The 24,558-nt window shown below is 37.1% G+C and overlaps 1 long non-coding RNA gene across 1 annotated transcript; it reads right to left on the bottom strand.

Annotated features, from left to right (window-relative positions):
• Positions 1–1,641: 1,641 nt before the first annotated feature.
• Positions 1,642–21,352, bottom strand: LOC115499223. Its single transcript, XR_003964082.1, has 3 exons — positions 21,261–21,352; positions 19,818–19,821; positions 1,642–1,652 (listed from the first exon to the last, which is right to left on the bottom strand). It is a non-coding gene; the product is annotated as an uncharacterized LOC115499223 (long non-coding RNA).
• Positions 21,353–24,558: the final 3,206 nt, after the last annotated feature.

Here is a 24,558-nt window from a genome sequence, read left to right as displayed (position 1 = left end):
GAATCAAAAACAGGCTCCGGGCTCTGAGCTGTCAGCACAGAACCTGATGGGGGGTTTGAACTTACGAACTGTGAGATCATGACCTGAGCCAAAGTCGGACGTTTAACCAACTGAACTACCCAGGTGCCCCGTATATACATTTTCTAAATAAGAAAACTAATATGACTAAAAACACATATTGACTTCGTACTTGTTCCAAACTACTCTTTTCCCTAGAGAAATGAAATAAAGAGCAGATGACAAAATGAAATTGACTTTTTTCTGTTGTTTTTTTTTTTAATGTAAAGGTCACATCAAATCAATGCTTTACCTTATAACATTTACTCCACACTAATTGCTATATAATAGTGTGACACCTAGTTAAAAACGTTTGTTATTTATGCACTATATAATGCTCAAAGTAAATCTTCTCAGACTAGCTCAATGTTATTAAACCATTTAATCTACTTAAGACCAATTAAAACAAAGAACTTTTGAAGAAAGCATCTAGTATACAATACTTCATATAGTCAGAAATATTTTTGTAATATTCAAGTGCAAATCCTAGATTGAGCAATAAAGGGAGAAATGAAAATTCATCTTTTATCCATTTTAAGTATAGAGCTATATGTAATTTGTAGTTTTTTATTAATATCATTATTTTGATTAGATCCATAGTATGTAATGTGAGCAGCATGATGTAATAGAACACAGACTCATGAAACAAATAGTTCTGAGTTAGAATTTCAAAATCAAATATTAGCTTTTTAATAAATATTTGCTTTAGTGTTCAAAACCTCAGTATCATTATTTGCAAAAACATAAATAAAATTAGAGTTCTGGAGAATATTAAATAGATACGAATATAGAAAATGTCACGGTATTGAGACTTGGAGGTGATTTAAATAAGGTGGCTTTAGTCCATATCTTTGTAGTTACCTGGCTTCTTAAACACATAACTTTTCCAGGTTTACTCACTGTAAAAAATGTTACATTTACAATCTGTTTTTCTAAAAAAAAATACTATTCCTTACTAAATAATTAAGCATAGAAATAATATATAATGTACGTGTAAAAGAAAGTACAATAATTCGTTATGACCCGTAGTACATATAATTGTGTATATAAGACAACTTCAAATGTATTTCCACATCATTTATTCTTTTTCTCACTTGTATAAAGTTAGAAAAATTAGCCATATACCTTTAAAATTTACTATACATTTATTTATTTTTGAGAGACAGAGCACAAGTGGGGGAAGGGCAGAGATAGAAGAATACATAGAATCTGAAGCAGACTCCAGGCTCTGAGCTGTCAGCACAGAGCCTGACATGGGGCTCTAACCCACAAACTGTGAGGTCATGACCTGAGCCGAAGTCAGATGCTCAACCGACTGAGCCACCCAGGTGCTCCAGCCATATACCTTTAAAACTCATCACTATTACATTAAGCATGTGCCATTCTAGGGTTTTTGTGTATATGTATGTGTACATGTATGTATACATGCATGCATATTCATATATCTATGTAAATGCATACACATTTTTATCACATAGAGCATGTTCTGTTACCTGCCATTAAACTTTATAAATATGTCATTAATGTTTTTCCGCATGATTGAATATTATTTTAAAATATGTGGAGTTCAAACAAATTTCTTGTAGATAATCTGACTCTAGGTGAGAAAAGTGCCCATGTTCTCTCATCTACCAGAATGAATGCAGTTGAAAATTAATATAATTTTAGGGAAATTGAATATTTTTTTAAGAATTTCTTTGTATGATTTCTGCAAGTAAAGGACTGGTAAAGACAAGATGGACTTGTCAATTAAGGAAATGTTTTTATTCACACTAATCCAATAGGGAGAATATTCACTGATGAGGAACATCTCAAAGAAAAGGAAGGAGTCTATGCTCTTACAGAGGCAGGTGTATACTGGAATCTGAGGAAGAGTGGAGGTGGTCTTATCTTAGTCATTGGGGAAGAATGGAAGTGGAGCTTGTCAGAGTCATATTGGGGGAAGGGAGGTTTTTGCAGTTAGCCCTTTTCCAGAACACAAAAAGGTGGAGAGATGTCCTAACCATCACTCTTTTCCTGAAGGATAGGACTTGAATAAAATTAAACATTGTTAGGCCTCATCCACATAGGCATAAAAAAGGAAGAACTTGTAAATTCATAGCAATGGGTAAAGCTAATCTGGATAACTTTGGTTGAAATAGCTGTTTTTATTAATCCAGCACCATGATTATAGGAAATCAATTAAATAATTGCAAAAATACAACCTATATTAATTACTCAAATCACAAATGTAGCCAGAATGTGTCAGCTATTGGATACAAGTGAAGTCTCATTATTATTCAGACTTCAAGGCTCTGGTGTTAATAATTTCTCCAGAAGGATAATAGGATTTAGCTCCCATTTTGAAATCCCCATCCCTATCTAGTATTTCAAGGGAATTACATAGAAGGAAGCGAGTTTGCTGTTTCACATAAATTGACACAGGAAACTGTACAGTGATATATAACCCAGTATCCCCTGACTTAGCATGTCACCCTGCTTTGTCCACAGACCATTGCCCAGACCGCTCCCAGTTTTTCCCATAGTCCTAAAGCTACCAGTAACTCTTCCAGGCTACTGCTACATTATGACACCACTTACTGCAAACACAGAGCTTTCTTCAGTTTCCTTCCTCAGATCTGAATAGAGTGAAACACTTAACAAATAAGACCTTACTGAAAGCTCAGAGAAAGTAGAAGAGCATTACACTGGAGAGTGACTTAAAACTGCTGAACTGAGGTTATTTCCTCTTTACTAAAAGGCCACCCCCATTAAACTGCTGATTCCTTTGGTGTTGTTAAATAGCTCTGAATATGTGTCCCAATGGCGGGTTTGGTTCTTTTTTTTTTTGCTTTCTGCTCAAACTCCTCAAGGAAATTTGCCTATAAAAGAATGTCAGAAGGGATATTTCTTTTATGAAAACAACTGTTCAGCCTTGAGTAGATGATTCAAACAAATCAGGTGTGGCACATTTAAAGCAGTTACTGGTCAATTATTCTGATGGAATCCATATGGAATCCATATGGCTCAACTTTGAATTTTTACATTCTCCATTTCAGGGTTATCCGAACTTCTGTGGATTCAGATATGCTAGGGTATGTGGTGTGGTATCATAACTCCGAAATCTCAGTGGCTTAACATCAAATTTGTCTCACTTAAATCACATGTTCTTTGAGGTCACCTCAGAATTCTGTTGTACATCATCCTCATTGTTGTGACCCAGGCTGATGGAGTAGTCATCAACTAGAACAATCTCCCTGTCCCAGGGGGAGAGAGTAAAAAATCTCCTAAAATTTTCACTCAGAAAAGGCACACATCAATTCTGCTTACACTGAATTGGCCAAGCAAGTCACAAGGCCCCACTAATCTGAAGGAGTCTGTCAAAGCAAAAATTGCCCTGGACAAGTTAAATAGGCGAGCAGGACTTTATTAAAAGCTATTGCAAGAGAGGAGAAGGGTCAGAGCTCAGTCTAAACTCAATTCTACTAAAACAAAGGACCTGAGAATTTTTAGGAGCTGAAGTGGGGGATCTTGGGCTATCTGTGTCTGCTAATTGGCTTTACCCAAAGGAAAAGTAAACTTCCTCTTACCTTCATGACAGAAGATAGTTTTACAACCTACAGTTGTGACATTGGTCTCTTCTTCAGACTTGGACTCAGACCAGAACTTGTACTACAGGCTCTCAGGCCTTTGGACATGGACTCAAACAGTGCCATTGACTATCTAGCCAATCTTAGGACTTCTCAGCCTCCATTAACTGTAGGAGCCAATTCTACTTCCTCACAATACATACATATGTATTCTCTGTCTCTCTCTCTCTCTCTCTCTCTCTCTCTCTCTCTCTCTCTATATATATATATATATATATATATATATATATATATATAATCTGGTAGTTGTACCCATCCTCAGCCTCATTTCCAGATATGTTGACTGAATAAAAAACAAATGTACTGAATTAAGCCACTGAGATTTGGGGATTATTTGCAGTTGAATTTTACCTAGGCTATCTCAATTACATATAATCCATTGCTCTATTACACATCTTGCTCCAGGAATTACTAGGTTTTCCTTGTGTAGCTGGTAACTTTTCTTACAAATTTTATATACAGTCTGTTCACCCTTTTAAAGTAGAATGAGGGGGCACCTGGGTGGTTCAGTTGGTTAAGCTTCTGAATTCAGCTCAGATCATGATCTCATGATCTGTGCGTTCAAGCCCCATATGGGGCTCTGTGCTGACATCTCAGAGCCTGGAGCCTGCTTCAGATTCTGTGTCTCCCTCTCTCTCTGCCCCTCTCCCCACTCTCAAAAATAAATAAACATTGAAAAAAAATTTTTAAATAAAGTAGAATGAAAATTTTATGTCAAACATGAGAAACTAGAAGTTTCTATGCCTTATACTTCTCAGAAGGTGACTGTGGCTTCCATTTCAGTGTAAATAATGGCTATGCAGATGGAAGCAATGATATTTCTAATCTATGGGTAGCAAATGGATATTGAAAGAAGTTACTGAGAATCATACAGGCCTTCTAGGGATAGAAATAGGATCCACAACATATATGTACCCATCTCTATACATTTGAATCAAATGCATAGCAGTGATGATATCTTTTATAGAAAAAGAATGAAAGTATTTGTCATTATGTCTTGTATCTTCCTAAGTAATTTATTGAGAGAGAGGACCATAATATGGTTCATGATTGATATACATTTTCCCCCAGGTATGAGCATATTAATTTTAATTTCTGTACTCTCTGAGAAAGGTATATGTGTTTTCATTTTGTTACCAAGGAAACTGTCAGCAACACTAAGATTTCTTTATCTGAGGTTGTTTTTGCCCCTTCTCAATATAAAAATAAATTCTTAAGTGAATTTCTTCAGAAAATTTCATTTGATACTTCTCAATTTTGTGTGGTATTTGTTTTTTTCCTCACTTTAGGAAATTTGGGAGAAAAAAAGTAGCACATTTGAAAATGTGCAAATTTCTAAATTTCCAAATATAGCCATTTTGATGTATTTACTTTGTAATTTATTCTATCTCTATCCCCCCCCCACCACCAAAAAAAGCCCCAAACAAAAATATATTTAAGGAACATAAGGAACACATCATTTTATGACCTGCTTTTGCACTTAACAAAAAAATTACGAGGGGCGCCTAAGTGGCTCAGTTGGCTAAATGTCCAACTTTAGCTCAGGTCAGGTTTGTAGGTTTGTGGGTTCAAGCCCTGTGTGGGGCTCTGTGCTGACAGCTCAGAGCCTGGAGCCTGCTTCGAATTCTGTGTTTCCCTCTATTTCTGCCCCTCCACAGCTCGTGCTCTGTCTCTCTCTCAAAAATGAATCAATGTAAAAAAGTACTCTAAAAAATTATGAACATGTTTTATGTACATAAATATTAGCAACCCTGTATTTCTTAATGACTAATTTCCATTCTATGGGTGAACTATAATTTATTTACTAAATTGGAATATATTTATATAGTTGCCAAATTTATGATAGACACTATATGATCAAAATCAATCTTGTATATAAAAAACACATCTTTTCAAAAAAAAATCTTTTCATGTGCATAATTACATCATAAGGACCATCTAAATGAAACTCAATACCTGTATCTATGGGCATGCATGAGTTAAGACCTTTAATTTGTGTTCTATATTGACTTCTAGAAGGTTTTTATCAGTTTATTATTTATTTATTTATTATTTTTGAAAGACATAGATCATGAACGGGGGAGGAGCAGAGAGAGAGAGAGACACAGAATCTGAAGCAGGATCCAGACTGAGCTAGGTGTCAGCACAGAGCCCTGTGTGGGGCTCGAACTCATGAACTTGCAAAATCATGACCTGAGCTAAAGTCAGATGCTCAACTGACTAAGCCCCCAAGGAACCCTGGTTTTTATCAACTTAAATTCCCAATTTAAAATGAAGGTTTTCCTTTCCCACTCTTTGAAAATCTGGGTTTTAACTATTCATTTTCATCTTTGTTAATATGTTAGGATAAAAACATTTTATTACAATTTCTGTTTATTTATGAGGCTGAACAACTTTGTGTTCATATGTAATTTCTATTTATTTTCAAAATTACTTAAGCATACCCTTACTGTTTTTCTTATTGCTTAGTAAGAATTATTTCACATGTTTAAGAATATTGAGACACTGTTTTTCTCGGGGCTCCTGGGTGGCTCAGTCAGTTAAGTGTACTTCGGCTCAGGTCATAATCTCTCAGTCTGTGAGTTCTAGACCTGCATGGGGCTCTGTGCTGACAGCTCAGGGCCTGGAGCCTGCTTCGGATTCTGTGTCTCCCTCTCTCTGCTCCTCCCCCATTAATGCGTTCTCTCTCTCTCTCACTCTCTCACTCTCTCTCTCTCTCTCTCTCTCTCTCTCAAATGAATAAACATGCAAAAAAAAAGGCTTTTTTTTTCTCATATGCTGAGCGTTATTTTCCAATTTATTTGCTTGCATGTTCTTTCCATTTATGGTGTTTTTGATTCAGACCTTTTTAAATGATCTTTTATCAAAGTAATCCATAAAAGTGGTAACAAATCAAGTAATTCTACAAAAGCAATGGCTTTAAAACTGCTTCATTTCTCTACATAATCTACTCTACCTGAAGAATCACCAGTCAACATTTTATGCATTTTAATTCTGATTGCTGCCATTCTAACTGTACATAAACTCATCATTTCTCTATGTTTTTATTCATCAACTTTATTCATAACTACTATTGTCCCACTATGATAGGTGACAGTTTAGGTCATTTATATTTTCTTTTTTTTCCTCCTTTCTCATTCTAAAGATTGATAGTTATTTCATTATTTTTGCTTCCTCCACTGATTGGTGATCTTTACTCATGTAAATAATAAGCTTCCTACTTCTGTTTTTTTTTCATCAACTTTATTCAGTATGTTAACTACTTTCCAGGTAAAAATGAGAATATTAGCAATCCGAAGCTTTTTTCCCTTTTTCACTTCCCTCTTATCTCTTACCTTGTGGCAGCTATAATCTTACTTTTACAAATGTACCAAGGATGTTGACCAACACATATTTTCTTTTACCTTGTATTTTACAATCACTATAATATCTTCCAAGCTTCCGTGAAACCAATAAGCAGTGGCTTTATTATTATACCTATGTATAGGTATAACAGCTATATTGTCTAGCTAAGCATTTTGCTAGGATATTTCCTTCTCTCTGGATATTCTAGAAGCAGATGACTTTTAACATCAAAGTTATGGTTTTAATCACTTAAAACAAGGCTATTATTTCATTTGCCTAAATTTATACTATAACTTTTTATACATACTTCTGTGTTTTGTAATTTCTTTTCTGTCTTTTCCTCTAGTTGAATAAAAGATTAGATGTTTTGTAATAGCTCATGTGTTATTCCCGTCTCCTCATTCATAGCCATTTCTGTGTGAAAGAATAACCTTTTATCCTTTGCTGCAGTCCAAAATGATTGCTCTTTAGACCTGCTACACAGCTGCTGTTAAGACATTTCTCTTCCCTGTTTTCCTTAACTATGTCTATCTATCCTTCTCATCTTTTTTAAACTTATCTTTTAATGCTCTCATTTATTTTAAATGTACCTCCATTATTGCTACATAGTAATCTATCCTTCCTTTCATCCTTTGTAGTCCTTTGCTTAAATTTAATTTGTACACTTTTTCTAAACATACTTTATTTATTTTTTAAATGTTTATTTATTTTGAGAGAGAGAGAGAGAGCGAGAGCGTGAGCATGAGGTGGGGGAGGGCAGAGAGAAAGGGAGAGAGAGAATCCCAAGCAGTCTCCATGCTGTCAGCACAGAGCCTGGTTCGAGGCATGAGTCCACAAACCATGAGATCATGACCTGAGATGAAATCGAGAGTCAGAGGCTGTGTCGGCTCAGTCGGTTAAACATCAGACTTTGGCTCACGGTTCATGGGTTTGAGCCCTACATCAGGTTCTGTGCTGACAGCTTAGAGCCTGGAACCTGCTCGGAGTCTATGTCTCCCTCGCTCTCTGCCCCTCCCCCACTCATGCTTTGTCCTTTTCTTTTAAAAATAAATAAAAACATTGGGGCGCCTGGGTGGCGCAGTCGGTTAAGCGTCCGACTTCAGCCAGGTCACGTTCTAGCTGTCCGTGAGTTTGAGCCCCCCGTCAGGCTCTGGGCTGATGGCTCAGAGCCTGGAGCCCGTTTCCGATTCTGTGTCTCCCTCTCTCTCTGCCCCTCCCCCGTTCATGCTCTGTCTCTCTCTGTCCCAAAAAAATAAATAAATAAACGTTGAAAAAAAAAATTAAAAATAAATAAATAAATAAAAACATTGAAAAAAAAAGAGTCAGATGCTTAACCAACTGAGCTACCCAGGTGCTCCTAAACACATTTTAAAATATGTCAGTTGACAACATTTTTCCCATACTCATTGCTCTGGAATCTAATTAGATATTTAGATTTGTATAGCTGATACAAATTTCCTATTTTTTTTTACTTCCTAAAGCTTTTATGTTAGTTATTTCTATTAAAATTATTCCTATAGTTCTTTGCATACATCAGTTACATGAATCTTTTCGATTTCTCTTCTAGATATTATCTCTTCATGTTAAAATTCATATCACTCTGTCCTTTTCCTCTAAGGGGACTTTTCTAGTTTTACTCTATATCACTGATTCAATTTTCTGCAGTGCTTATTCTACTACTTATTACATCCCATGTGAATTTTAATTCTGTGATTGTAGTTTCCTAATTTAGTTTCATTTTCATTTCATTCATCCCACTTTACACAATATTCTGTTATCTGTTCAGTTCACTCTACTTTATTCTTATAAATCCCTGCCTAAAGAGGACGCATTTATTTCCTCACTTATTTAAAGCAAGGTGCATTTTATAAAAATTCTAGATGGGGTGCTTGAGTGGCTCAGTCAGTTAAGCATCCAACTCAACTCTTGATTTTGGCTGATGTCATGATCCCATGTCATGGGATCATGCCCCACATTGGGCTCTGTGCTGGGCATGGAGCCTATTTGAGATTCTCTCTCTCCCTCTTCTGCCTCTTCCATGCTTACACTCTCTCTCTCTCTCTCTCTCTCTCTCTCTCTCTCTCTCATCCTCTCTCTCTTTGCAAAAAAGTTCTAGATCTTGTAGGACCTAGATAAAAGGAAGTAAGGAAGGTAGGAAAGGAAGAGAGGAAGGAAGGGAGGGAGGAAAGAAGGAAGAGGGAAAAAAGCTGCTGTAAACATTCATGCACTGATTTTGATTGGATATTGTTTTCACTTCTCTAGGGGAAATGTCATAAATATAGCAATCACATGTTTATTTTTTTCAAAGCAGAATGTTTAATTTTTCAAAGTGGCTGCAACATTTGTGGCATTACCATCAGTAGCATATAGGAGTGATCCACTATCTCCACATCCTAGCCAGGATGTTGTCACTGCTTTTATTTATTTATTTATTTATTTATTTATTTATTCATTCATTCATTCATTCATTCATTCATTCATTATTTTATTCTTTCATTCTTTCATTCTTTCATTCATTCATTTATTTTTGAGAGAGAGAGAGACAGCATGGGCAGGGGAGGAGAAGAGAGAGAGGGACACACAGAATCTAAAGCAGGCTCCAGGCTCTGAGCTCTCAGCACAGAGCCCAATGTGGGGCTTGAACTCACAAACCTGAGCTGAAGTTGGACACTTAACCAAGTGAGCCATCCAGGCGCCCCACTATTTTTTTTAATTTCACAGTTTTTATAGATATGCAATGATATCTCATTATGGTTTTAATTTGCATTTCCCTGTTGACTAATGGTGATGTATCTATTTTTATATGCTTATTTTCCACCTGTGTATCTTCCTCTAAAATATTTCATGTCTTCTGACAATTTTCTAAATTTTGGATTGTTTGCTTTTTTTTTACTATTGGATTTTGAGAGTTGTTTATATATTCTAGATACTTATGCATTGTGAAATTTGGAATTCTTGAGTATCATTCATCACTTTTCATCTTTTTAACAGGATCTTTCACAAAGGAAAAGGTTTTAATTTGATAAAGTTCTATTAATCAATTTTTCCTTTTTATGGATTGCACTTTTGATGTCAAGTCTAAGAGCACTTTGCCTAGTCCTAGAATCAAAAAGGGTGGGTTTTGTCTCAATTTGTTTTTCTAATGTATTACAGTTTTATGTTTTGCACTTAAGTCTGTGATCCTTTTTATGTAATTTTTTTTGTATAAGATATAACATTTAGTTGTAGGTTCACTCTTTTTGTGTAGATCTTATTTAAACTTCTCTTCACCTGGCTTTTCCTGATACCACTCTGCTGGAGGTAAAATTCTAGCTTCCCCATTTGGCCTCCTTGTTTATGCTAGGTGAAGATGGTGTTCTGGATCCCCACGTGATCTTCATTGACGCCATAGTTGATTTGCCTTGTTATTGCCTGGCAGTGGTAAAATTCCTGAGTCTTTACTTGACAGTACCACAGTAGAAAAGGCAAGGGGCACCTTGTTACCGTCCAGTGGGGGTGGAACTCCTGGGTGTCCCCTGACATCTGGGGACAGAATAGTCTCCTCACCAGCCAGCAGGTATGAAAGTCCCAGTTGCCAACTTGGTACTTTATGACACCACCCTAGGAGATTTAGAGGCCCCTTGTTACAGCCTTGTAAGGGTGGAATATTGGTCTCCCCAGTCAGCCATTGTTGCTGTTGGTGGGGATGAGACCACAGCTTTATTTGTGGCATTTGGCTGAAATAAAGTGGTTATTGTCTAAACCAGTTCTGTCTTGCTAGCCTGCCTCTTTTCCTGGTCCATTCGCTAAAGAGAGTGGACTTTCCCCTGCCCCTCCTCAGTTTGATCCATTGGCATTTCTGGATTCCCAGGCTCCTTCAGCTCTGTGTCTGGGGAATGTGAGGTTAAGTACACACATGCGCATGCACACACACACACACACACACACACACATACCTCACTTCCATGTCATTTCTCAAGTAGTAAGTTTGCTAGCTGATGTTTTTCTCTCTCCAGCTTTAAGAGTCTTCTTATGTTGGTTTTATATAATGTACAGAGTTTTATGTTGTACTTAACGGTAGGAATAGGGAAAAGTTCATCTACTCTGACATTATTTTTATACTTATAAAAAAGGCTAAGCTTCTTTATGTAAACCTCACCTCCAAGCTTACTTCCTGTTTTTATCAACTGCGTCTGAAGAATGTTTTTAGCTACAGCAAACATCCTTGATTGTATGCCAATGTTTGGCTCCCCCACTTTTCTTCCTAATACAACTCTGATTTTCTCAGGTATTTACCTTCTTTTTTATGCACATGCTTCACCAACAGCTGGTCATATGCCAGTGTAGAGGGAAGGAGGAGGTATAGATGAGACCAGCGGATATATGCCAGATATATACCATATAATATATTGTAGTTCTTTTCTTTGTCAATTATTATTTTAGACACAAGCTTGTGACTCAACCCAGTGAATGTGACATAAGGGCAAATCAGTGGGAGGCAGTTAGGAATGGTTTTCTGAATACTAAAACAAGCAAACAGGATATTTCCAGGTGTGGATGTGACATTGGAACTGCTGAAGCCAACCTATGTTTAGAGGAAAGAAAGGCATGGAGGGGGCCAAAAGTATAAAGAAACTGGGATTTTTGACAACTTCATTCAGGTATGAAATTAACCTTCTTTATGGCTGCTTTCCTGGAAATCTTGTTTTGTGACATAAATTTAATGAATTTTAAAGCCACTTTGAATTAGGTGTGTGTGTGTGTGTGTGTGTGTGTTTTCCTTGTCACTGAAAGCATTGCTTCAAAAGCTATCAGGAATATCTCTTGTAAAAAAACAATAGTAATCATACAAAATAATCCATAACCAATGACCTCATCTTTTCAGAACAAAGGCCCAGAGAGTCAACAAAAGTGTATTTGTTTAGTCTACTTTGCTTTCATAATGCATGTGCATTGTGCCAGATTATTCTCATTACATTTTATAGAAGAGAGAAACCAGGAGTAAGAGATTTGTTTAAAGACACACAGATTTGATTGGCAGATTGTAATGCAAGCCAGGGCTTGTGGTCTGAATCTGGCGATGAATGGTACATGATATGTAAAAATTCCGTTCAGGGGCAAATGCCACCAATGCACTCTGTAGTCGAGGTGTTCTTCTATGTAAATGTCTGACTGAGAAGCTGGCATCAACATGGTTTTCTCTAGGGAGCCAGAGTTCATTTTCTTCCATAGATAGAGAGATTTTTCTCTAATTGTTCTGTATATACAGCAAAGAACCTTGGGGACCTACTAACTGTTCTTGAGGGACACTCTAACAGAAGAACAGCTGGAAGACAGTGTGACTCAGCAGGCAGAACAGCAGGCTGGAGGACAAGGGACGAGAATTTAAAATCCCATTTCCTATTCCTAAGGAAGAGTGACCTTGAACAAATCCCTATGCTGGGTATGCCTCTGCCCCAGCAGAAATCAACATTGAAATTAGGAGCTAGGTTTGATGTACATTGAATCTAGTCTATATACTTTAAAACTGTTTCCATGGAAACCTGCATTCATTTGGAAACTTAAATGTGCTTGCCAATGGCAGATGTTTATGATATCATATCCCAGTGCAATGATATCTAACCCTCTTTTTGTTGTATCAGGAAAAGGCATACTCAAAGGCTACTAAGAAACTCTTAAAATTATAAGACAAAATTCATTTTAGTTTACTTTAAAATATAAGATTACGGTTGAGAATTAGTATTTTGGAAAATTAGCAACCTCTGATTAGATTCTCTAATTACTCGTTGAAATGTTAATAAATAAATAAATAGTCAACACATCAGCAGTAAAGAGAGCAGAAATATTGCTAAATAATATGAGTGATTCTAAAAAGAACTTCCAGGGGCGCCTGGGTGGCTCAGTAGGTTAAGCGTCCAACTTCGGCTCAAGTCACGATCTCACGGTTTGTGAGTTCGAGTCCTGCGTCAGGCTCTGTGCTGACAGCTCAGAGCCTGCAGCCTGTTCTGGATTCTGTCTCCCTTTTTCTCTGCCTCTCCCCCTCTCACATTCTGTCTCTATCTCCCTCAAAAATAAATAAGCATTAAAAAAATTAAAAAGAATTTCCAAGCACCAAAATGTAAAGATTTTAATGCAGAGCAGTGGGATAATGAGAGCTCGTTTCCTTACCTTCACTAAGGCATTTGACACAAGGATATAGACTCGTTGTCAATGAGGGAGAAAAAAGACTTTCTGCCCTCTATAAAAGGGTGCTTCCAAGGTGTTTTGAGGTGTTTGTGGTAGAATATTGTGGTGAAGAATCCATCTTAATATGGTACATTTCTCATTGGGAAAATAATGACAAAGGTCAGAAGTGTCTATTTTTCCCCATTCTAAAGTGCTTTCTGGTTTGCTCCCCAAGAGGGTCGGTTAGCTTTGTTCTTTTATGTTCTATTTCATAATTACCTATTGAAGCTCTCACTCTAGCCATCCAGATTGCCACAGCATGGTATTGTACCAAACTGAGATGTCACTAAGAATCTGTCTCCAAGCCTGGAAAAATGATCAAAGTGACTGCCTTCCTAAGGGAATAGTTACATCACCATCTTTGAAAAATAATGAGAGGTCACCATAATTGACACTATCACATATTGTTATTATCCCTTAGGCTTTTGTAAAGTAATCATAGGCAGTGTAGACAAAACCCTGATAATAATGTAGCCACAAATACAGATAACTATTCCCTTTTATGTTGCAATTGCACTAACCTCAAGCTGTCAATTAATGAAGGTGGAAACAAATCAAATCAGAACTGGTTAAAGACTCAGATATGAACAGTAGTCACCCTAATGAAAATTTAAAAATAGCAAAACTACCAATAGAATACATGTTTATGAAGCTCATGTGGGGAATTACACAGCATTATCCAATTTATAAAAGAAAATGCATCTGTAGTAACTTAGGATAAATGTTAATAGTCAACAGCATAATATGAACAAAGCACTATTTAATTAAATATGAAAGATGATAAAACATCCTGACATTGTTTAACAGATTCCTAAGAATACAAAAATAATGGCTATAATGAGCAAATAAAGGGGAATTATAAATTTATGATGAAAAGCTTATCATATATTTTATAATCTGGAAATTAGGACTGAAAGGAAGCAGATTATCAAAATTTACACCTTCTGTATTTAAGGTCATTTCAAAATCTCATATTTTTTATAATCATTACAGTATTATTAGGAAGCTATTCTCCATGGGCCTTTAACGGTTTTGCATATCTTGCAAGAAGAGGTACTGACTGCCCTTCGTTCCAGACTCTCTTTGCTAGGATGTTTGTTCAGTAAACAGCCTTGAAAAACAGAAATAGCATGTTCTTCCAGAGTAAAGACAGGCATGTTTACTGTTCAGTATAATAGATTCAGGTCTCCTAAGTTCAGAGCTTCTCTTATATCATACAACCCACTATTTGTACAGGCATTCATCTGTGCTCATCTAGGTCACCTCCATGAATCCATCATCTCTGATCAGTAGCCTTGTTTCTTCTCTCCGAATCCATGAAACCATGGCAGGTTGAACATGTTAGCTTGAAAGTAAGATAAAATCACAGATGCTTCACAATTCCTAGAGTTATGGCAGTGAGGATAGGATAGTGAAGAGATATGGCTTTCTGGAAGAGGGAAGACTAGGGTTACATGACTGTGTTAGGGGAAAAGAGAAGATTTTCTAGCATCTGGTACATACTCAACCAAGTGAAGGGCAATGGTTGGGGGATGGTAAGAGTCTATTATTCTTCTACCTGTTCAGTGAAAGGTAGGATAGAAAAAACCTGCCAAAATTGTGTCTTTATTGCTGCTCTCTGTCCTCTGTGCAGGCAGAGGAAGGGCTGTTAATAGGACAGTGAGGTTGCAATCAGCATGACTAAAGCCAAAAACCGTATAATTATGGCTGCAAGGCCAAGGAGTCCTCTAATCTGAAGTAACTGGAGTCAGCAATGAGGGCCTTATCATTCAATACAAAATTTTGTATAGACTAAAAACATGAGAAGTTTAATTTCTAGTTGAGTGGTTTCTGGAACTAAAAAGTAAATGTGCACTGCATATACAGAATGACTCTCTCTTTTCATATCTTGACCCGACCACCCACCAGGTTTCCCTCAGCCTCTACCCTGACCTTAGCTGCTCTAAGGAAAAAGATGATTAGGTTTGAGGCAGTGGATACCCTGTCTCCAGGGAGAGCCAATGGCCAAATACACTCTTTCAACTATTCTGGGTGACTTCAAATAGGAGAAGGACTCAAACCTTTATGGATCTGTTGGAGAGAGACATCTATTCACCATCCTAACCATAGGAAGAGGAAGTGCCCAATTTCAATTATGTGTTGAGCAAAGTTTGCAGTGGAAAGCGGAAGTTAAAATAACCTCATAGGTGGAGCCTTGTGGGATGATTCTTCCTCACCTGAATGTATCCAAGGAATTGATGTGTTCTAGGCTTGTGCTTTTCTGTGCCAAAAGTGACTGAAGGAATTCTCCCCATGAGAAAAAGCTAAAAGTAGAAAAATGTTACTGTAACAAATTCTCAAGCCTTTGCCGCCAGTGAATAGGTAAAAAATTCATACAAGTTCCTTCATACTTAAAAGTCCAAAGTTTATCAAGCTGTACTACAAAGCTGTAATCATCAAGAAAGTATGGTACTGGCACTCAGATCAATGGAACAGAATAGAGAACTCAGAAATGGACCCACAAACGTATGGCCAACTAATCTTTGACAAAGCAGGAAAGAATATCCAATGGAATAAACACAGTCTCTTCAGCAAGTAGTGCTGGGAAAACTGGACAGCAACATGCAGAAGAATGAACCTGGACCACTTTCTTACACCGTACACAAAAATAAACTCAAAATGGGTAAAAGACCTAAATGTAAGACAGGAACCCATCAGAATCCTTGAGGAGAAAGCAGGCAAAAACCTCTTTGACCTCACCCGCAGCAACTTCTTACTCAACACATCTCCAGAGGCAAGGGAAACAAAAACAAAAATGAGCTTTTGGGATCTCATCAAAATAAAAAGCTTCTGCACAGTGAAGGAAACAATCAGCAAAACTAAAAGGCAGCTGACGGAATGGGAGAAGATATTTGCAAATGACATATCAGATAAAGGGTTAGTATCCAAAATCTATAAAGAACTTATCAAACTCAACACCCAAAAAACAAATAATCCAGTGAAGAAATGGGCAAAAGACAGGAAGAGACACTTCTCCAAAGAAGACATCCAGATGGCCAAACCAACACATGAAAAAAGTGCTCAACATCACTCATCATCAGGGAAATACAAATCAAAACCACAATGAGATGCCACCTCCCACCTGTCAGAATGGCTAACATTAACAACTCAGGCAACAAAAGATGTTGGCGAGGATGTGGAGAAAAAGGATCTCTTGCATTGTTGGTGGGAATGCAAGCTGGTACAGCCACTCTGGAAAACAGTATGGAGGTTCCTCAAAAAATTAAAAATAGAACTACCCTTTGACCCAGCAATTGCACTACCAGGCATTTATCCATGGGATACAGGTATGCTTTTTTGAAGGGGCACATGCACCCCAATGTTTATAGCAGCACTATCAACAATAGCCGAAGTATGGAAAGAGCCCAAATGTCCATCGATGGATGAATGGATAAAGAAGATGTGGTATATATATACAATGGAGTATTACTCGGCAATCAAAAAGAATGAAATCTTGCCATTTGCAACTACATGGATGGAACTAGAGGGTATTATGCTAAGCGAAATTAGTCAGTTAGAGAAAGACAAATATCATATGACTTCACTCATATGAGGACTTTAAGACATAGAACAGATGAACATGAGGGAAGGGAAGCAAAAATAGTATAAAAACAGAGACGGGGACAAAACAAAAGAGACTCTTAAATATGGAGAACAAACAGAGTTACTGGAGGGGTTGTGGGAGGGGGGATGGGCTAAATGGGTCAGGGGCATAAGGGAATCTACTCCTGAAATCATTGTTGCACCATATGCTAACTAATTTGGTTGCGAATTAAAAACTAAAGTTAATCAAAAACTTTTTTAAAAAGTGCAAAGTTTATATTGATGATAATCTGCTGATTGAAAAGTCAGAAGCATGAGTCTTGAGTTGTGACAATAGTGTTACCAAACATCTGCCAAAAGGGTTGGCCTATAAATCCCAACAAAAAGCAGGGGCAATTAGCCAATAAAAAGTTCTTGGGGCCATGTGGGCACATTCACAACACTAAATACCTCCTATGGTCAAGGAAACACAGCTATCTATTCAGCCACAATGACTTAAAAGTAAGTCCAACATCATATTAGACTCTTGGTGTTGAAGACATCATGTATCTCAGTTGGGCATTGTACCTGGTTCTTCAGTTCAGCTAACATTCAAATCAGCATCCTTTGAGTGAGACACAAATGAATGGGCTGCAATAGAATGTGTCCAGTAAACTATGGCATTATCTTTATCTCTGAGACCCAACTATCCTAATGCACCCTTTGAACCACCAGCCTCTGAAACTGATGATATATATGATTGCAGCCTCTGGCAAAAGGAGGCAGCCTCCACCCAAAGGTGTCTCCCAGGATTTGTTGTCTCTCAGAGACAGCTATCAAATCAACCCCCTTTTAAAGGCATCTTTTAGCTTACTACTGGTTTCAAGCTGAACCTGTATACCTGATCCATGAAAACCAGTGACTCCCTGGCCTGATACTCCATTTTGAAGTGGGTCAACATGGACTAAATGACTAATAAGACTCAATTATCAAATGGAAATAGTAAACGAGAACATAGCCAGCCTGACCCAGCAGTACTTCAACAAAAAGCACATACTAACTCATATGCGATTAGTAGATGTATAAATTGGTGCAAAGTCTTAGGATGTTAAATTTGTCAATTTAAAATAAAGATGAAAAGGCATGTGTATTTTCCTGCAGTGTGTATATTGAAATGCTATAACTTAATGGCAATAAATGATTTAAATATTTGTCAAATGAAAGTAAAAATGGAACAGCTTTCCTCTAGAGCAAACTTTATTCCTCATTCTACCCACTGACGCAAAGACAGTGGCTCATTGAGGCTTTCAATTCACCAAGGTTCCTCTAAATGCCTGGAATGTTTCATTGATATTTCAGCTAAGCTGAAACCGAATAGTGTCTACTAGGTTGCTGCAGTTCAGCAAGCCAATGCAAGCTATTCAACGGAAAATAGACATGCTTGTTTTGCCCAGTGGGAATAACTCAAGACTTTTCTTAAAGCACAATCCAATAGTCACATCAATGAACGTTTTTATATTTTATTGACTCTTGAACTGTTGACAATGGCTTAGCTATTTGGTCCGCCACTTGCAATACTAGTGACTGGCAGAATAAAGCAATCCTTTTGGGGCCATAAATGAAAAAAATCATGGTTGGTGATTAAGATGTCTGGAATACTAATGTATATGCCCATGCTAAGGCTGTGATTACACCAAAAGCAAGCTGCTGATTGAACCCACATCACTGAGATTGCCACTATTTCTGCCAAGACCCATCCTCATGCCAGACATGGAGATATATCTGCCATAAGAGACTGGACACAAAAAAAGAACTATGTTACTGCTGCAGAGGATACTATTGCATTGCTAGAGATGTGACCCCAGCCCAAATTTGACCCATATCAATTTGAGAGAAGGGACATTGCATAAACCATTGTCCTTGACCTCTGGCCCATTCTTGGACTATTGGTGATACTTCACCACTGATCAGAATGGCTTAACTAAACTTTAGACAGGCTTTTTTTTCCTGCCTTTCCTGACCTCCTTTTTACCCTGGCCCTTACTGAATCCAGATGTCCTAATCTGTGTGGGACTTCTGTGTGAGATTTCTGTGAATTCCCTCCCTTCCATTGCTTACAGTATTTATTTTAGAAACTTGTTATTGTAAACTCTTTCTCTGCCTCTTTGAGATGCAGTTAAAAAAAAAAGCTTTTATCAGTTTTACCACCCAGGGCTGTCTTTCTCAAGGACTTGGGAGCCATCCTTTTGAACTGTAACCATCAAGGAAGATAGCTCCTTAACTCCAAATTTTGGGGGGGAAATAGGAGCCTAACTCCAGTGAACACCTAGCTCCAAGTTTTAAAATTACCTCCTATCATGAAGATAGAAGAAAGTTTGCTTTTCCTTTGGATAAGGCCAGTTAGTTAACACAAATGGCCTAAGATACCTTGACCCTATTTCTCAAAAGTTCTCCTGCCCTTTGTTTTACTAGAGTTAAATTTAGACTAGGTTCTCATCTCTCCCTGCTATTACAGTAGCCTTGAATGAAGTATTCTTTACCTGTTTAACTTTATCCATTTTTTTTCTTTGATAACACTGTTGACATTTTTTTAGACTAAAATATGGAAAACTCCAGTTGGATCGACTGACTCTACTGACTCTAGCCACACCCTTGGAACAAGCTAGACCTTTGTATGGCTTTCCAAACTTTTTTTTTTTTGAAGAGAGAAAATGTGTGTGATCTGGGAAGGGGCAAAGGGAGAGAGAGAGAGAGAGAGAGAGAGAGAGAGAGAGAGAGAGAGAGAGGCAGAGAGAGAATCTTAAGCAGACTCCACACCCAGTATTGAACCTGAAGCAGAACTTCATCTCATGAACCATGAGATCATGACCTGAGCTGAAATCAAGAGTCAGACACTTAACCGACTGAGCAACCCAGGTGCCCCCTAAATCTAAAAGTTTTATACTAATGAGAAAAGCCACTCAACAATGAGCTGATAGTTAAGCTGTTCAGTAGACCTTCCCAGTTCCTTATCAACTATACACATCTGATATTGTTTAGCATCAAAAGGTTATCTCACACATTTTCTCCAAAAAATGTCCAACTTTAATTCATTCACTTCCGTCTGGTTCATTCATATTAGTAAGGTAATTTGGCCACTGAATGTGACTCCTTCCAGAAAAGGATCATCATCTCCTCCAGGCCACTTCCTAGGTAATGATCAATGTAAAATGGTAGGTTTTATATAGACCAACTTTAAGAATTCAGAAATCCACCCTGACTATTCCTGAGCATGATGCTTCTTTTTGCCCCAGTAGCAATCCTGTAGTTGTCTGGTTGGAGCAATCTCCAGATGGCAGCATAGTCAAAGGAGGGCTCAGGAATTCAAACTTAAGTCTGGTTTTGCCACCTGGATTCTCTTGTTAAATTGACATGATCCTAGATCATAAAGGTAACAACCACTTAGTTGAGTGCACTTCTTGCTAAATGCCACTACAGCAGTTCATGTGAGCCAAATGAAGATATAATAAGTCTCTGTGCATCTTATAAAAATAACCTTGTTTCACTCCTACTTGACCTTTCTGAATAAAAGGATTGGGTACAAGTAGGGATGACTGGAAAAAAAGTTAAATTTTAGTTAATGGAACAAGACATACCCATAGTTTGGTGGTGGAAGAAGAGCAATGTCCCTGTCACTCGGGGAAAGAATACATCAGATTCTAGAAGACAAGGGAAAAAAAAAACACATTACTGATCTTAATTTTTACAATAGCTTCTGGAGCCTTCCTCATGAATCAAAACATCCCAGTGTGGCTCTCCCAAACTGTTACAAGCTCATTAACTTAACTAACTGCTAGGTACGCTCTTAACTACCAGACAGTTCTGACTATGAATTGATTATGATGTAATTTGGACCCCTTAACCATACCAGGAAGACTGTAACTGCAAAGGATGGCCCCAGCACCTTCCACTCCAAAAGCTTGTTAACACTATAGCAATCTCTTAGTGGGGTGGACAAATGGCATCCAACTGGTGGTGTGAAAAAACAGGACAGGTTGGACTAACATAATAAAGGCCATATATGGAAAATACAGAGCTAACATCATAATCATTAGCAAAAAATTGAATTATTATCCTCTAAAATCAGGAACAAGGCCAAGACAGCCACATGTGTGCTTCTGTTCAACACAGAAATGAAAGTTCTAGCCAGAGAAATTAGGCAAGAAAAAAGAAATAAGCATCCAAATCATAAAAGAAGTAAAATTATTTCTGTTGGCAAATGACATGAGCTTGTATATAGAAAATCATAAAGAGGACTAATGAATTCAGAATTTTGTAGGATACAAAATCAACATAAAAATCATGTGAACTTATGTTTGCAGACCATATATATGATAAGGAATTAATATCCAAAATATAAAATGAACTTACATAACTCAATAGCAGAAAAAAATTTTTTAAGTGGCAAAGGACTTAAACAGATACTTTTCCAAAGAAGATATACAAATGGTCGACGGGTACATGGAAAAGTGCTCAACATAACTAATCATCAGGAAAATACAAATCAGAACCACAATGGGATAATGCTTCAAACCTGTTAGGAGGCTATTACAGAAATAAAGTAACAAGTGTTGGTGAGGGTGTGGAGAAGCGGAAACTCTTGTGCACTGTTGGTGGAAATGTAAAAACTGGTGCAGCTACTATGGAAAATAGTATGTAGATTCTTCAGAGAATTAAAAATAAAGTTACCATGTAATCCAGAAATGCCATATCTGGGTATATATGCAAAATAATTGAAATCAGGATCTTGAAGAGGTATTTGCACGCTTGCAGCATCATCCATTATAGATAGCCACAATGAGGAAACAACCTAAACATCTGTTGACAGTTGAATGGATAAAAAATATATGGTATATACATACAATGGAATATTATTCAGTCTTAAAAAAAGGCAGGAAATCCCTGCCACATGGCATAATATGGATGAACCTAGAGGAAATTATGCTAAGTGAAATGAACAACTCACAGAAGGAAAAATACAGCGTGATTCTACTTACATGATATATCTAAAATAGTCAATGTATCTTAGAAACAGAAGTAGAAAGGTGACTGCCAGGGGCTGAGAGGAGTGGGGGAAATGGGGAGTTGCTGTTCAATGGGTATGAAGTTTCAGTTATTCAAGATTAATAATTGCCAGTGAACTGCTCTCCAACATTGTGTCCGTGGTTAACAACACTTTATTGTGCACTTAAAATTTTTCAGGAGAATAGGTCTCACATTAACTGTTCTTACCACAATAAAAAAAATTAATGCTACACTGTAATAGTGATCATCTGTAAGATGATAATCACAGTGTTAAAAATATGTTTTGGGGCACCTGGGTGGCTCAGTGTGTTAAGCGTCGGACTTCAGCTCAGGTCATGATCTCACGGTTTGTGAGTTTGAGCCCTACGTTGGGCTCTGTACTGACATAGCCCACTTTGGATTCTGTCTCCCTCTTTCTCTGCCCCTCCTCCACCCCTGCTCTGTTTCTCTCAAAAACAAATAAACATTAATTTTTAAATATGTTTTTATTATTTTTGCATATTATAAGAAGAAACTAGTGAAGTAATGATAAACACTGAAGATTACATTGAACCCATTTTAATCCCCAATGTTGTTTTCAAGGTCTTCCTTCATTCACAGATGTCTTTGAGGTTGAAGTTGCTATAGAACAGTTAAGAGATCTCAGGACTAATTCCTGCTTCATCCCCACACAGTCTGGCTCTTATCTCTTTTAAATATTACTCTGGAATATAATAGTTCTTTGGGAAAATGTAACACTGTTTGGTGAATAAATGGGATTTTTTTTTTCTGGGAAAAATACCAGAGAAATAAAAATGAAAATGCTGACAAAAGGAAGTATAATAGTTGAGAACAGAAAGTATTATTAAAAATTTATTTATTCAGTCCTTATTTCATTCAACAAATTCTTAGAACACTGCTATTTGCCTAGTGCTATTCTAGGTGATGGGGAAACACAGTCGACTCAATGGGCTAACTCTGTGCCTTTCTGGAATGTACATTCTGATGTGGAGAGAGAGATGACAAATACATGATGATAAGTAAAGCAATACTAAGGGTAAAGACTATTGATTGGCAAGGATAGGATCACTGTTTTATATAGGGTATATAGGGACAATCTCAGACAAGATTACATCTGAGCAGAGAACTAAAGAAAATGAAGGAATTAACTATGTGAATGTCTGATAAATAGTTCTTGCATCTTCAGAACTTTCTGAAATTGTCTCCTTTAACTAGTATTTTGACCTATCTGTGTAGCACTTTTATGAAAATCAAATGGCTTATATAAGTCCAGTCACTGTTTTGATCAATATTTAAATTCTCACCTAATTGAATCTACTTTGGCTAATATTCTGTCTCTGAGAATTACAGTCAAACTGAAGACAAACTCAACTCCAACATGGAAGTGAACAGGTCAGCTTCTGACTTTAGTTTTGTATTCTAACTTCAAGCAGTCTAGCAAATTGGAGCATTTGAGAATTAATGACCTCATACTAATGATTGTATGATAAAGAAAAAATTTTTAAGATTTGTAAAAAATAACTATTCTTTAGATAGAGCAATCTTGTATAATTAACAGCACTTATATATGATGTCTCAGATATTTCACAAGGGAATTTTTAAAATACTGCCTATTTGGGGCAACTGGCAAGTTCAGTTGGTAGAGTATGCAACTCTTAATCTCAGGGCCAAGAGTTCAAGCCCCACATTGGGCAAGAGAGAGAGAGAGAGTGGGGCGCCTGGGTGGCGCAGTCGGTTAAGCGTCGGACTTCAGCCAGGTCACGATCTTGCGGTCCGTGAGTTCGAGCCCCGCGTCGGGCTCTGTGCTGACTGCTCAGAGCCTGGAGCCTGTTTCCGATTCTGTGTCTCCCTCTCTCTCTGCCCCTCCCCCGTTCATGCTCTGTCTCTCTCTGTCCCAAAAATAAATAAACGTTGAAAAAAAAATTAAAAAAAAAAAAGAGAGAGAGAGGGAGAGAGAGAGATTGGGGAAGGAAAGGAAAGGAAAGGAAAGGAAAGGAAAGGAAAGGAAAGGAAAGGAAAGGAAAGGCAAACGTTTAAAAATAAAATACTACCTATCTTTTGAAGAAAATTCAGTTCCAGTATTTTTTCACTATAATTAATAATGGAAATATATAAAAGTAGCATATTTTTAGCAATTGATTATCACATTTTAGGGAGATATAGGAAAATGACACGATCTGCTCAAGAAAGATGGTAACCATGTGCAAAATCTCACTGTAACATGTTTAATTTCTTAAAAACTGATGCTTTTATAACATTTAACAAATTACAAAGAATCTTCCTTGTTAATTATATCTTGAATTCTTATGAAATTCAGTTAGTATATATCACAATTATAATTGATGAACTTTTTTCCCCATTTTATATAAAAGAAAACAAATTAATTCTTTTCCAGCATGTATCAATACTAACTTGCTAAGTGATGGTCTATTGTGTATTTGTGGTCTTTATGTTAGTTTTGACCTGTGAGAGTTTTTAGCCAATTTATTTTTGTTAGTTTGACTGCAGTCTATTTCAACATATAGTGAAAATTCCAGTAAAACTGCACCTGAGTTGGTATCCCCAACTTTTATGTTTAAGAAAAAAGCAAGTGTTAAGAAGCTTCAGACATTTGAGAACATATTCCTTACCGTATATAGTTGATAGTATAATAACCTAATCCTATCCTCAAATTGTCCCATTTTGAAGTCAGACTGAT

Source organism: Lynx canadensis, chromosome D4, assembly GCF_007474595.2.
Source record: "Lynx canadensis isolate LIC74 chromosome D4, mLynCan4.pri.v2, whole genome shotgun sequence".
Lineage (NCBI taxonomy): Eukaryota > Metazoa > Chordata > Mammalia > Carnivora > Felidae > Lynx > Lynx canadensis.
The sequence above is the reverse complement of the archived record's forward strand: the minus strand, read 5'-3'. Positions and strand labels throughout refer to the sequence as shown.